This window comes from Scyliorhinus canicula, chromosome 11, assembly GCF_902713615.1.
Source record: "Scyliorhinus canicula chromosome 11, sScyCan1.1, whole genome shotgun sequence".
NCBI classification, from domain to species: domain Eukaryota; kingdom Metazoa; phylum Chordata; class Chondrichthyes; order Carcharhiniformes; family Scyliorhinidae; genus Scyliorhinus; species Scyliorhinus canicula.
This window is the reverse complement of record NC_052156.1, coordinates 148,744,183-148,758,587: the sequence shown is the minus strand read 5'-3', so window position 1 is coordinate 148,758,587 and position 14,405 is coordinate 148,744,183.

Below are 14,405 nucleotides of genomic sequence, written 5' to 3'. Positions count from 1 at the left end.
GACCTCACATTTTCCCACATTGTACTCTATCTGCCAAATGTTTGCCCACTCGCTTAACTTACCCATATCTCTTTGAAGGCTCTCTGTACCCTCCTCACAATTTGCTTTCCTACCTTCCTATATTCCTATTGTCAGCAAATTTAGGTACAATATAATCGGTCTCTTCATCTACATCAATAATATAAGTTATAAATAGTCGAGGGCCGGTATTGAAGCACCATGAGGAGGGACCCTGCCTCGGAGCCAGAAGCCCTGGGTTCAAGTTCCACTGCAGGACTTAATGGCCAAGGAAGATGCATTCATAATGTCACCAAATAGGTTGAGTATGTCGGCCTGTAAATCTTTCCAAACGCGGCAATGACTGGCAATAAGAGCGGGAGGTACTCTGGTCAGTAATCGGGGGAGAGGGGACATGTGCGCTGTGTCGTAGGGGTGCGGGGGGCGCTGGGGGAAATTGGGGTTGGTGGGGGGTGTTGATGTAGGGGGAGAAGGCCGCACGCCAGCGGTGCCCCTCAAGCTATACGCCGCTGGTGACAGACTAGCAACCTGTTCCAGGAGTAAGTAGCAATGGAAAGACAGCCTTTGTGCGTAATGTACCATCAATTGGACTCAAGACACGATTAGGATCCAAACTGTGGCTTTAATCAGCTAGTTGTTAGCCCGGTGGTCGACTACAGAGTAAGGCCAACCGCCGGGAACTCTGGGTAGTTATACCCAGCCTCGGAGGCGGAGTCTACTTGCCTCGCAACCAATTGGTGAGCAGTCACATGACTAGTCCCAACCAATCGGACGAGGGGCACATGATCAGCCAGAGCCAATGGGAAACCCATGCTCTGCACCAATGGCAGTGCTCACATTCATACCACCACATTCACCCCTTGTGGAGAAAGAAGGAGGGGGGGTGTAAGTGGAAGAGAGAGAGGGGGGGGGTCCGAGGACTGGTGGTATGAGCAGCAAAAATCTAGAAAGGTGGGCTGCCCACTGGCTCGTGGCAAAAAAAACAACACTACTACTACTACTTAAGGTGCAACAGAATAACAACAAAGTCCCAAATGTCCCATGGCCGCATCAGATGGACACGATCAGCCTGTCGGGTGCCCGTGGTGTTCTGGAGGACCGTCGCAGTGGAGCCGGTGACGTCGGGCCGATGGTCGTCCTTGCCTCCGGGACTGTCAGTCGTAGATGTGTCTCCGTACCCCGGGCCGGTGGTGGAGGCGTTGTAATCGGGGGAGAGGGGACATGTGCGCTGGGTCATGGGGGTGCGGGGGGCGCTGGGGGAAATTGGGGTTGGGGGGGGGAGGTGTTGGTGTAGGGGGAGAAGGCCGCACGCCGGCGGGTGCCAGGTCCCAAAGCGAGACCGTATCCTGTCGACCGTCAGGATACTCCACGTACGCATATTGCGGGTTGGCATGGAGTAACTGGACTCGTTCAACCAACGGGTCGGACTTGTGCACCCGCACATGTTTCCGGAGCAAGATAGGCCCGGGGGTGGCCAGCCAGGTCGGGAGAGGGGATCCTGAGGACGAATTCCTGGGGAAAACAAGAAGACGTTCATGAGGTGTCTGATTAGTGGTAGTACAGAGGGGAGACCGGATTGAATGCAGGGCGTCGGGGATGACTTCTTGCCAACGGGGGATAGGGAGATCTCTGGACCGGAGGGCCAGCAGGATGGTCTTCCAAATGGTGCCATTCTCCCACTCGACCTGACCGTTACCCCGGGGGTTATAGCTGGTCGTCCTGCTAGAGGCAATGCCCCTGCTGAGCAGGAATTGATGCAGTTCGTCACTCAGAAAGGAGGACCCCCGGTCGCTGTGGATGTATGCGGGGTAACCGAACAGGGAGAAGATGGATAGGAGGGCCTTTATGACGGTTGTTGTGGTCATGTCGGGACAGGGAATGGCGAAAGGGAATCGAGAGTATTCGTCGATAACACTCAAGAAATATTTGTTACGGTTGTTAGAGGGGAGGGGACCCTTGAAGTCTATACTGAGACGTTCAAAGGGCTGGATGCCTTGATCAGATGCGCTCGTTCGGGGCGGTAGAAGTGCGGTTTGCACTCGGCGCAGACGTGGCAGTCCCTGGTGACGGTCCTGACTTCCTCAACGGAGTAGGGCAGGTTGCGGGTCTTAATAAAATGGTAAAAACCCCTGGATGGCAGAGGTCCGCGTGGAGGGAGCGGAGGCGGTCAATCTGTGTGCTGGTGCAGGTACCGCGGGATAGGGCATCGGGAGGCTCGTTGAGCTACCCAGGACGATACAAGATATCGTAGTTGTACGTGGACAACTCGATCCGCCACCGCAAGATCTTGTCAGTCTTGATCTTGCCCCTCTGTGCGTTGTCGAACATGAAAGCTACTGACCGTTGGTCTGTGAGGAGGGTAAACCTCCTGCCGGCCAGATAGTGCCTCCAATATCGCACAGCTTCTACTATGGCCTGTGCCTCCTTTTCCACCGAGGAATGGCGAATTTCGGAAGCGTGGAGGGTTCGTGAAAAGAAGGCCACGGGTCTGCCCGCTTGGTTCAGGGTGGCCGCCAGAGCTACGTCAGACGCGTCGCTCTCGACCTGGAAGGGGAGGGACTCGTCGATAGCATGCATCGTGGCCTTTGCGATATTCGCTTTGATGCGGCTAAAGGCCTGGCGGGCCTCCATCGACAGGGGAAAGGAGGTGGACTGGATGAGGGGGCGGGCTTTGTCAGCGTAGTTGGGGACCCACTGGGCGTAATATGAGAAGAAGCCCAGGCAGCGTTTGAGAGAGTTGGGGAGAGGGAGTTCCATCAGGGGGTGCATGCGTTCGGGATCGGGGCCTATCACTCCGTTACGCACTACGTAGCCAAGGATGGCTAGACGGTCGGTGCTAAACACGCAATTATCCTTAATGTAAGTTAAATTAAGGAATTTTGCGGTTTGGAGGAATTTTTGGAGGTTGATGTCGTGGTCCTGCTGGTCGTGGCCGCAGATGGTGATGTTATCGAGATACGGGAAGGTAGCCCGTAAACCGTGCTTGTCGACCATTCGGTCCATCTCCCGTTGGAAGACCAAGACTCCATTTGTGACACCGAATGGAACCCTGAGGAAGTGGTAGAGGCGCCAATCTGCCTCAAACGCGGTGTACTTTCGGTCACTCGCGTGGATGGGGAGCTGGTGGTAGGCGGACTTAAGGTCCACCGTGGAGAAGACTTTGTACTTCGCGATCCTGTTAACCAGGTCGGAAATACGGGGGAGAGGATACGCGTCCAGCTGCGTAAATCGATGACCATCCGGTTTTTCTCCCCAGTCCGAACGACCAGCACTTGGGCTTGCCAGGGACCGTTGCTGGCCTCGATAACTCCTTCCTTAAGGAGCCTCTGGACCTCGGACCTGATGAAGGTCCGGTCCTGGGCGCTGTATCGTCTGCTCCTAGTGGCGACAGGTTTACAATCTGGGGTGAGATTAGCAAACAAGGATAGGGGGTCCACTTTGAGGGACGCGAGGCTGCAAACAGTAAGAGGGGGAAATAGGGCCGCCGAATTGAAAGGTCAAGCTCTGCAGCTGCACTGGAAATCCAGGTCCAAGAGTGCCGGAGCGCATAGACGGGGGAGGATGAGGAGTTTGAAGTTTTTGAAAACCCTCCCCTGGACTGTGAGGTCCGCTATGCAGCACCCGGTGATTTGGACGGAGTGCGAACCCGAGGCCAATTCAATCTTATGCTTAACTGGGTGGATGGTGGTGCGCACAGAGTCTTACCGTGTCGGGGTGGATAAAACTTTCCGTGCCCCCGGAGTCCAGCAGGCATCTCGTTTTGTGTCCGTTGAGCTGGACCATTGTCGTAGTCTTGGCGAGCGTGCGTGGTTGCGACTGGTTGAGTGTGATGGAAGCCAGTCGTGGCGAGAGTTCCAGATCCTCCTCGGTGGCAGAATAATCGCCGGCAGGGCCTTCCGTGTTGGCCCAAGATGGCGGCGCCCAGGACCCGCACATGGCGTCCGGGGCCCAAGATGGCGGCGCCTGTGGGAACCTCGTGGTGGCTGGGGGCAGTGTCAGCGGCGTCTGCGGGCTGGTCGGTGCAGCTGGGAGCGAGGGTCGGGAGGACCATGGGGCCGTTGCGGGAGCTGGGAGGCGGGCTGGAGAGGTCGGTGCGCGGCGCGGGGCCCTGGGGGGACCCGGGGGGGGCAATCCGCGGTCGCTGTGCGGAACAGCAGCCAACGACTTGGTCTGGCAGACCACCGCGTAGTGGCCCTTCTTCCCGCAGCTCTTGCACAGAGCGGAGCGGGCCGGGTAGCGTGGGCAGGGGTGCTTTGAGAGGCCACAGAAATAGCAACGGGGCCTCGCTAGTTTGTCGGAGCGACCCGCAGCACAGGCTTGGGGGGTGTCAGGGTCCACGGAGGGCGGGGTTGGCGCGTGCCATGAAGTCCAGGGGGTTGCTGCGCGGCCGCGGGCGTATGCACGGGCGTTCAGGTCAGCAACCTCCAGGGAGGTTGCCCGAGTCCGTGCCTCAGCTCGGCTGAGGGTGTTCTTCTCCAGCAATCATTGGCGGATAGAAGGGGACTGCATGCCAGCAACGTAAGCGTCTCTGATTAAAGGTTCCATGTGCTCGACTTCCGGTTGCGGCTATGCGGAGCTAAGCCACACGTTCGGCAGCTCCCGCTATCTTAGGACTTTTGGGCTCTTTTAAGGGCCCCAAATGGCGCTGGTTCAACGATTCCCAGTGTGTGAAGCTGTCTGGAGTAATATCCCCCAGGATTTATGGTGTGGACCCGGAGTGGGGCAAGGAAAAAAACGGCAACAGCTCCCCTGGAAAAGCGGGGGAAGGTGGACAAAATGGCGTCCGGTGGACCCCCCGAGGAGTGGAGGCAGTGGGCGCAGGAGCAGCAGGCGGCCCTTCTGTGCTATTTTACAGAGCTGAAAGGGGAGTTGTTGGAATCCATGAAGGTAACGACTAGTAAGCTGCTGGAGACCCAGACAACCCAGGGTGCAGCGATCCTTGAGTTGCAGCAGCCGGCCTCTGAGCGCGAGGTTGAGGTCTCGGCCCTCGTGGGGAAGGTGGAGATGCACAAGGCGCTCCACAAAAATTGGCAAGATCGCTTTGAGGAGATGGAGTTTCGGTTTTGCGGATCCTGGGCCTCGCGGAGGGGCTGGAGGGGTCGGGCCTGCCGGCTTATGTGGCCGTGATGCTGAACTCGCTGGTGGGGGCAGGATCCTTCCATCTGCCCCTGGAGCTGGAGGGGGCCCACAGAGTACTGGCCAGGCGGCCTAAGGCGAATGAACCCCCGCGGGCGGTGCTGGTGCGGTTCCATCGGTTCAGTGACCGGGAGTGTGTGCTGCGATGGGCCAAGAAGGTGAGGAGCAGCAAGTGTGAGAATTCGGTAGTACGTATCTACCAGGACCGGAGTGTGGAGGTGGCTAAGCGGCGGGCCGGGTTCAACCGGATGAAGGCGGTGCTCCACGGCAAGCAGGTGAAATTCGGCGTGCTGCCGCCTGCGCACCTGTGGGTCACCTACAAGGACCGGCATCACTACTTTGAGTCCCCGGAGGAAGCGTGGGCCTTTGTGCAGGCTGAAAAGTTGGACTCGAACTAGGGATTGGGGACTGTGGGGGTTTTTTGTATCACTGTTTATGCTGTTGCTGGCTATTCTGGGGTTTTTTTTCTGCTTTCGGATGGTGGTGATTATGGTTTTGTGTTTTAAGGTGGGTGTTGGGGGTCTGGTTTTTTGCACAGGGTTGGTGGATGGGTTGGGACTGCTGTTTGGGAGCTGCACTGGGGGGGGTGAGGTGGGGCAGTGTGAAAGCGCGGGCTTTCCTCTGGTTTCCCGCACTGCGGGACGAGGGGGGTGGAGGTGGTGGCAAGGGGCGTGGATATCAGATCTGTTTTCCCACGCTGGGGCGGTGCCAAGGAGCTGCTGCAGGGTGGGGGTGACCCCATATCGGGAGGGGTCGGAGTTAGAGCAGGAGCTGCCGGGGTCAGCAGAGGTCAGCTGGCTCACGGGAGTACTATGGAGGGAGCGTCGCGGCTAGGAGGGGTCCTAGCCGGGGGGGGGGGGGGGGGGGGGATATCGGGTTGCTGCTGGATTGGTCAGGGAGGAGCTAGTGCGGGTCGGGGGGTCGGGGCGAGGTTCTATCGCCATGGGAAATGGGCCGAGTGGGGGGGTGCTGGCCAGGGGCGAGCAGTCGATGGGCTATGGCTAGTTGGTGGGGGAGGGGGGGCGGGTGCCCCCTGATCCGGCTGATCACGTGGAACGTGAGGGGGTTGAATGGGCCGGTTAAGCGGGCCCGGGTGTTTTCGCATCTGAAGGGGCTGAAGGCGGACGTGGCCATGCTTCAGGAGACTCACCTGAAGGTGGCGGACCAGGTTCGTCTGAGGAAGGGGTGGGTGGGGCAAGTTTTCCATTCAGGGCTCGACACGAAGAACCGGGGGGTGGCGATCCTGGTGGGGAAGAGGGTGGCGTTTGAGGCGTCTGAGGTGGTGGCTGATAGTGGCGGCAGATATGTGATGGTGAGCGGTAAGCTGCAGGGGGAGAGGGTGGTGCTGGTAAATGTGTATGCCCCAAATTGGGATGATGCTGGTTTCATGAGGCGTACGTTGGGCCGCATTCCTGGCCTGGAGGCGAGGGGCCTGATAATGGGGGGGGGACTTCAATACGGTGCTGGATCCCCCACTGGATCGTTCTAGTTCTAGGACAGGCAGGAGGCCGGCGGTGGCCAAGGTGTTGAGGGGGTTTATAGACCAGATGGGAGGGGTGGATCCCTGGAGGTTTGGGAGGCCGAGAGCTCGGGAGTATTCTTTTTTTCTCCCACGTGCACAGGGTTTATTCCCGTATTGATTTTTTTGTCCTGAGTAGGGTGCTGGTCCCGAGGGTGGAAGATGCCGAATATTCGGCTATAGCGATTTCGGACCATGCTCCGCATTGGGTGGATCTGGAGATGGGGGAGGTACGGGACCAGCGCCCACTTTGGCGTCTGGACGTGGGGTTGTTGGCTGATGAGGAGGTGTGTAGGAGGGTCCGGGGATGTATCGAGAGGTACCTCAAGGTCAATGATACTGGGGAGGTCCGGGTGGGGATGGTGTGGGAGGCTCTGAAGGCAGTGATTAGGGGGGAGCTGATTTCCATCCGAGCCCATAGGGAGAGGGGGGAGAGGAGGGAAAGGGGGAGACTGGTGGGGGAGCTGTTGCGTGTAGATAGGAGGTATGCGGAGGCCCCGGAGGAGGGATTGTTGGGGGAGCGGCGTAGCCTGCAGGCCAAGTTTGATTTACTGACCACCAGAAAGGCGGAGACACAGTGGAGGAGGGCGCAGGGAGCGGTCTATGAATATGGAGAGAAGGCGAGCAGGATGCTGGCGCATCAGCTCCGCAAGCGGGACGCGGCTAAGGAGATTGGTGGAGTGAAGGATAGGGGTGGGAATGTGGTGCGGAAGGGGGTAGAGGTTAATGGGGGCTTCAGGGACTTCTACAGGGAACTGTACCGGTGGTTGGGAGGGGGGGGGGTGGAATAGAGAGCTTTTTGAACAGGCTGCGATTTCCAAGGGTGCAGGAGGAGCAGGTGGAGGGACTGGAGGAGCTGGTCAGAGGGATTGGCCACATGCAGTCGGGGAAGGCACCGGGACTGGATGGATTCCCGGTTGAATTTTATAAAAAATATGCTGACCTGTTGGGCCCCCTGTTGGTTCGGACCTTTAACGAGGCATGGGAGGGGGGAATTTTGCCCCCGACGATGTCACGGGCGCTGATTTCCCTGATCCTGAAGCGAGATAAGGACCCCCTGCAGTGTGGATCATGTAGCCACCTGGGGTGGCCACTGCCCAACACAAAATGGAAGATTGCAAGGAATGCAGGGAAAATGGACATGTTGTGAAGCAAGCAGCTTGCAAAGCGCTTGTATATTGGGACGGCTGCAGAAACCAGTTTTGACTGCTGCAGAAACCAGACAGCACTGTGAAAAGAAACCAGTTAACATACTAATGAGGCGATACCGGGCGATCCCCAGATACAATGGAAACAAGTTAAACACAGATCGATGCATTGAATGGAAGGCCAGACCTTTCGGCGCCAGAGAAGCCCAAAACGATAAGTCCCAAGAACCGCCCCAGTGACCGAGGAACTGCCCCATGATTGGGGGGGTTCAAACATATCGATTGGGAAGAGACCCAATCGATTCCAAGCAGGTAAGGGAGTCCGCCCAAAGGGGCGCGGATCCCCTGGGACCTATAAAAGACAGGTCCCACACATGGTTCAGTCTTCTGATCCAGCCCTCCAGTCCTTCTCTCTCTTTGACCAACACTCCTCCGTGGATCAGCACCTCGACCAGCTTTTGCCAAGAAGATCTTGAACGAGAGAGAGGAGAGGGTTCGGACAGCAGCCGCCAACAAGTAAGTGCCTCACAACGATCGCTACCAGAGATAGGCACTCCTGACCCCTTTTAACTTATACCAACCTGAAGTTTGCAGACCAGAGCAGAGCAAGAGGCCTTGTTCCCTGACCCAGCAGTTCCTTCGAGATAAGTATTAGTTTATTTAGCAGTAGGAATAAGTTTAATCCTTTTAGCGTGTGCATGGGTAGTTATTATAATTGTATTATAATAAACTCAGTTGTTTGGATTTACTAATTGGTGTATGGTTTTATTGTTTTGAACTTCACCTTGAAACTTGTGGCGATGTCTTATCGATACCTAGGTACTCCAGAGCTAAGTAACGAAACAGAGTCAAATTGAGTGTTAAGCACACTCACCCAGAACGAGCAACATTTAGTGGCAGACTCTGCCGGGACTCGATTAGAAGTGCCCCCCCCCCCCCCCCCCCCCCCACTCCGAGAGAACCCAGAAATTTGAATTGGAAATCCAATTGGGAAAAGGAAAAACCACAAGTGTTCAAGGAGTTCAAATCAATAGTCATAATTCGGAAGTGTGCTTTTGCATGCGTAACTAACAGGGTTGTAAGGTTAAACCGAGAGATTTTTGTTGCGTCAAACTGTCGGGAGTTTTATAAGTCGGAACATAGCGAAAGCCGTACCCATATTTTAAAGCATTACTTTATCATCCCTTGTTCCAAATTAAAGAGAGAAAGAGGAAATGGCCATGCAGGCAATGGAACGCCTCATGAACCCAGAGCAGTTCGTGGTCGCAGCAACCAGCAGTAGCAGAGTAGGCCAGTGTCCCGTATGGGAGCTGGAACTCAGGAAATATCTCAAAGGGAAAGGATGGCCCCTTTGGAGTGAGTTTTGTTTGAATGAGGAGACAGGTCCCGGGAGTATAGGACATACTTGGTGGGAGAACCTTTCTCAAATTCACAAGAAGAGTTTAGGAAAAGCACGCAAGCCGATGGCAATTGTGTCCTGCTTGGCACAATTGCGAGGCACAGAGGAGGTCGTTCGGACGCTCCACAAAGAATTAGAGGAAAAGAATAGGATGAGCAAAGTGGATGTCAGGGACATCGAAAAGGAAAACCTAGAGTTAAGAAGGAAGCTGGCAGAGAACGATAGAGAGGTGGATGATGCCAAGAGGGCACATCAGTCCTGTGTAGCCCATCTGAGCAGTTCCCAATCCCAGAATGAGAAAGGCTCAGGATGTGCAGCGAGCAGTTCTGATAAGGGAAAATTCAGAGAAGCAGGTAGAGGCACTGCAAAGGCAATGCTCTGACCTAAAGGCAGCTTTAAGAGCACTCCATGCTGCCATCACTGAGCAAAGGCAGAGCACAGTGGACCACGCAAAGTGTAGGAAGCAGATTGCGGAGCTGCAATCTCTGCTTTCTGTACAGAACGGGTTCCAAAGCACCTTTGGAACACAGTTAGATGAGGAGAATGCCCCAGATTGGCAGGAATTAAGCGAAACCGCGCAGCGCTATGTTCAGGGAACATGTGCGCCAGCAGCGCAACAGAAAAGGAAAGCGCCCCAACCCCCCACAGATCAGATAGCACCCGCACCTATGAACCCAGTAACCACCCAAAGAAAGGCAACCACAGACGGCGCACCCGAATTCACATACACCACCCCCTTAACTGTAACACAACTAAGGGACGCGTGTGAGAAAATCACCCCGTTCCTCCCCACTGCAGACCCCCAAAAATCTTTCGCGAAAGTGAAGCAACAGGCAACCATGTACGGCCTGGATGAGCGAGAGCAAGTGAAGCTCACAGTTTTGAGTTTAGACTCATCGGTTGTAGCAGCCTTCCCCGACCCACAGAACGTTGGAGGAGGCACCCTTGAGGAGATGCATACAGCTATTTTAGACGCGATAGGGTACAACAGAGGAGACCCCCATCGAAGGCCTAAATAAGTGTAGGCAGAAGAGGACAGAGCATCCCACAGCATTCGCAGGAAGGATTCATTTCACTGCCGTTTTTGGTGATTTAGACCGAGCACATTTAAACCGAGATAATATGGAGATAATAATGGACCCGCACTATTATATCCCACGCCACAGATGCAGGACAGAATGTCTGCGGCAATTATAACCCCTCAGAAGAGGCCCATAATGAAAAATGGGTATTGAAAAGATTGCCCCGCGCTTGGGAACAATCCGTCCATGGCAAGGTTAAAGTAAAGACCCCAGAAGAAGCTCAGGCTGCAGCAGATATACAGGCAGTAAGAGCGCCCCAAAACCCCGCATGGGTAAACGAAGGAAAGAACAGCCCCCCACAGAAGTCGCAGGAATGTTACAACTGCGGACAGTTAGGGCATTTTGCAAGGGAATGCAACGGCCCACAGAGATCTCAGAGAGATCAGCAGACAGGCACTCTGACCAGGAACAAAGCAAAGCCAATCCATAGTATAGGGACGCAGTCAGGACAGACCAATGTGATGGAACGGACTGACGGTGTTCAGGCTCCCCCACTTGGGTCTGTGACACCCTCTGGGACCGATCCGGAAGGCCGGTGGTCACAGCAAAGATTAGAGGGAAGCCCATAGAATTACTTTGGGACACAGGAGGGTCCCGCACAACCATTAATTCCACCACTACAGCACAGGCAGACACGTGGCCGACCACATCCACAATTACACTCAGCGGATTTACAGGTCACTCGCAGCAGGGACACATTACAGCCCCTGTATCAATCCAACTGGGGAATATCTCCACCAGACACCCCATTGTTTTAGTTAATCTACCCCGCACAGCAGAACACATACTGGGTATTGACTTTATGAATGCCCATAGCCTGTCGTTCGATCCAGTAAATCAGTGTGTCTGGAGAATGGCAAAATCTGACAGAGCACCCGCAACTCTCACAGTAGGAGAGTATGCAAACAGGATTAGCGCAGTAGGCCACTATTGTTTCGACCCAACCACGCTTAGCACGGACAAACAGGTTAGGGCAGTTTTGAACAGACACAGGACAGCATTTGCCAGTCACCGGCACAACTGCGGCAGAATGACTGGACAAGTTCAAGTTACTGGATCTGACCCGAGACCACAAGAGACAGTACCGATTTCCCCTAGAAGCAGAGGGAGAAATTGGAAAGGTTATAGAGAGCTTATTAGAGCAGGGTGTACTTAGGACAGTAGCCTCAACTAATAATGCACCTATTTGGCCAGTGAGGAAGCCCGACGGATCATGGCGTCTGACCATTGATTATCGGGAACTCAACAAAGTTACCCCAGCAGTAGCCCCCACGGTAGCAACAAGTCCCGAGACCATGCTCAAGCAGGGACTCCACTCCAAATATTTCACGGTATTGGACATTAGCAATGGCTTCTGGTCAATCCCATTGGCAAAAGCGTGCCAGTTCAAATTTGCCTTCACATTTAAAGGACAGCAGTATACGTGGACATGCCTCCCACAAGGATTCCACAATTCACCTTCCATTTTCCACTGACAGCTGGCAAATGGATTAGCCAAATTTTCCCGACCCGAATGTCTGGTACAGTATGTGGACGACCTATTACTGCAGACAGACACCAAGGCAGAGCACTTCACGCTTCTGTCCGAGCTCCTGGAAATTTTACAAGACATTGGATGTAAAGTTAACCCCAGAAAGGCCCAAATATTAGAGAATCAAGTGATGTATTTGGGTACAGTCATCACGTACGGCAAACGCGAGATCGAGTTCAAAAGAATTGAATCGATTGCCAAATTGCCCCTTCCCCAGAATGTTTCAGCCCTCCGGTCGTTTTTAAGAAAGTTACAGTTTGCCAATCTGAAAATGACCTGATTATCCCGACTGTCTGTTTCCTGATAGTTATCCAGCTCTATTCATGCTGCATCTCTGGCAATGCAGCAGTCCCTCAGTGCTGAACTGGTGTGTCAGCGTACATTATGTGCTCAAGTCTCTGAAATGGGGCTTGAACCCAAAAAGTATTAACTTGGAGTAAAGAAGGTTACCAATTCCAAAGAGTATTAACTTGGAGTAAAGAAGGTTACCAATTCCAAAGAGTCACCAAAGGCAAAGCATCAACGTCAATGGGAAATGAAATGGATCTGAGGGCAGGTTCTTGTCGTATTTTGTGTGAGCTCAGTGCTGTTCATCACCTTCATTATGGATTTTAATTAGGGAAAGAATGGAACCGTTCACAATACTGTAGATGGCATAAAATGTGTATTCGGTTGCAATGTTATTTAGACAAGTTATGGAAATGGAACTACATGTGACAGATGTGATCAATTTGATGAAGAGCTGTGTATGCATTTGGGCTTGGTAAACTCCAGCTATGTACCTACCTGCTAAAGAATATAGGTCAAGAAATGGAGATCGTGGTCAGAACTGATCTACCATTAAAGCTCCACAGACAGTGTGACTGGGCTGAGAAGGAAAATGGGGCTTTTACGTTTTATTGCTAAGACTGAACAATGCAAAACCAAGAATGCTTAATTGAGGTTTCACTCATGGGGGTACATTTAGAGATCTTGGAGAAAGGTACATAACAGGGTGACCAGAACAAGACCCAGTCTGAGGGCTCTTCAGACAGATTTCAGAAGTTGAGTAGAGTTTCACTGAAAGCTTTGATGGGACATGATTGAGATTTTTTGAACAATGAAGGTTTCTGGCAAATGGATAGGTGGCTATGTGTGATAGATTGGAAAGATAGAACCAGGCAAACGTGCACCCCTTTGGCAAAGATCTATGTTAGCTGTAAGGAAGTATAATTTTTCTTTTAATAATTTACAGGATGTGAGTGTCGCTGGTTAGGCCAGCATTTATTTCCCACCTCCAGTTGCCCTTCAGACGGTGGTGGTGAGTTGCCATCTTGAACTGTTGCAGTCCCTGAGGTGTAGGTACACCCACAGTGCTGTTAGGGAGAGAGTTCCAGGGTTTGGCCCCAGCGTAGGTTAAGGAAAGGAAATATATTTCCAAGTCAGGGTGATGAGTGACTTGGAAGGGAACCCTCAGGTAGTGGGGTTCCCAGGTATTACTGTTCCTGTCCTTCTTGATGGTAGCGGTCGTGGGTTTGCAAGGTGCTGGCTAAGGAACCTTGGCAGGTTTCTGCAGTGCATCTTGTAGATTGTACGCACAGCTGCCACCATTCGTCAGTGGTGGAGGGTTTGAATGTTTGTGCAAGGGGGAGCAATCAAGCGGGTTGCTTTGTCCTGGATGGTGTCGAGCTTCTTGAGTGTTGTTGGAGCTGTACTCATCCAGGCAAATGAAAAATATTCCTTTACACTCCTGACTTGTGGCTTGTAGATGGTGGACAGGATTTGGGGGTTCAGGATGTGTGTTACTCTGCCATAGCATTCCTAGCGTTTGACCTGCCCTGGTGGCCACAATATTAATATAACTAATCCAGTTCAGTTTCTGATCAATGGTAAACCCTGGGATGTTGATTGTGGGGAATTCAGCGATGGTAATGCCATTGAATGTCAAGGGGTGATGGTTAGATTGTCTCTTGTAGGAGATGGTCATTGCCTGGCACTTGTGTGGCACGAATGTAACTTGCCACTTGTCAGCCCAAGCCTGGTCTTGCTGCATTTGGACATGGACTGCTTCATTATCTGAGGAGTCACAAATGTTGCCAAACATTGTGCAAACATCTGCAAACATTCCCACTTCTGACCTTATGATGGAAGGGAGGTCAAATGCTGCCTTGATATCAAGGGCAGTCACTCTCATCTCACCTCTTTTTTTAAATATAAATTTAGCCTAGTCAATTTTTTTTTCCAATAAAGGGGTAATTTAGCATGGCCAATCCACCTACCGTGCACATTGTTTGGGTTGTGGGGGCGAAACCCACACAGACACAGGGAGAATGTGCAAACTCCACACGGACAGTGACCCGGGCCGGAATCGAATCCGGTTTCTTGGCGCTGTGAAGCAGCAGTGCTAACCACTGGGCCTGCGTGCTGTCTCTTACCTCACCTCTGACATTCAGCTCTTTTGTCCGTGTTTGAACCAAGGCTATAATAAGGTCAGGAGCTGAGGGACCCTGGAGGAGCCTAAACTGAGTGTCCGTGAGCAGGTTATTGCTGAATAAGTGCCATATTGTTTGCCAAGTAGATGCCAGTGTTATAA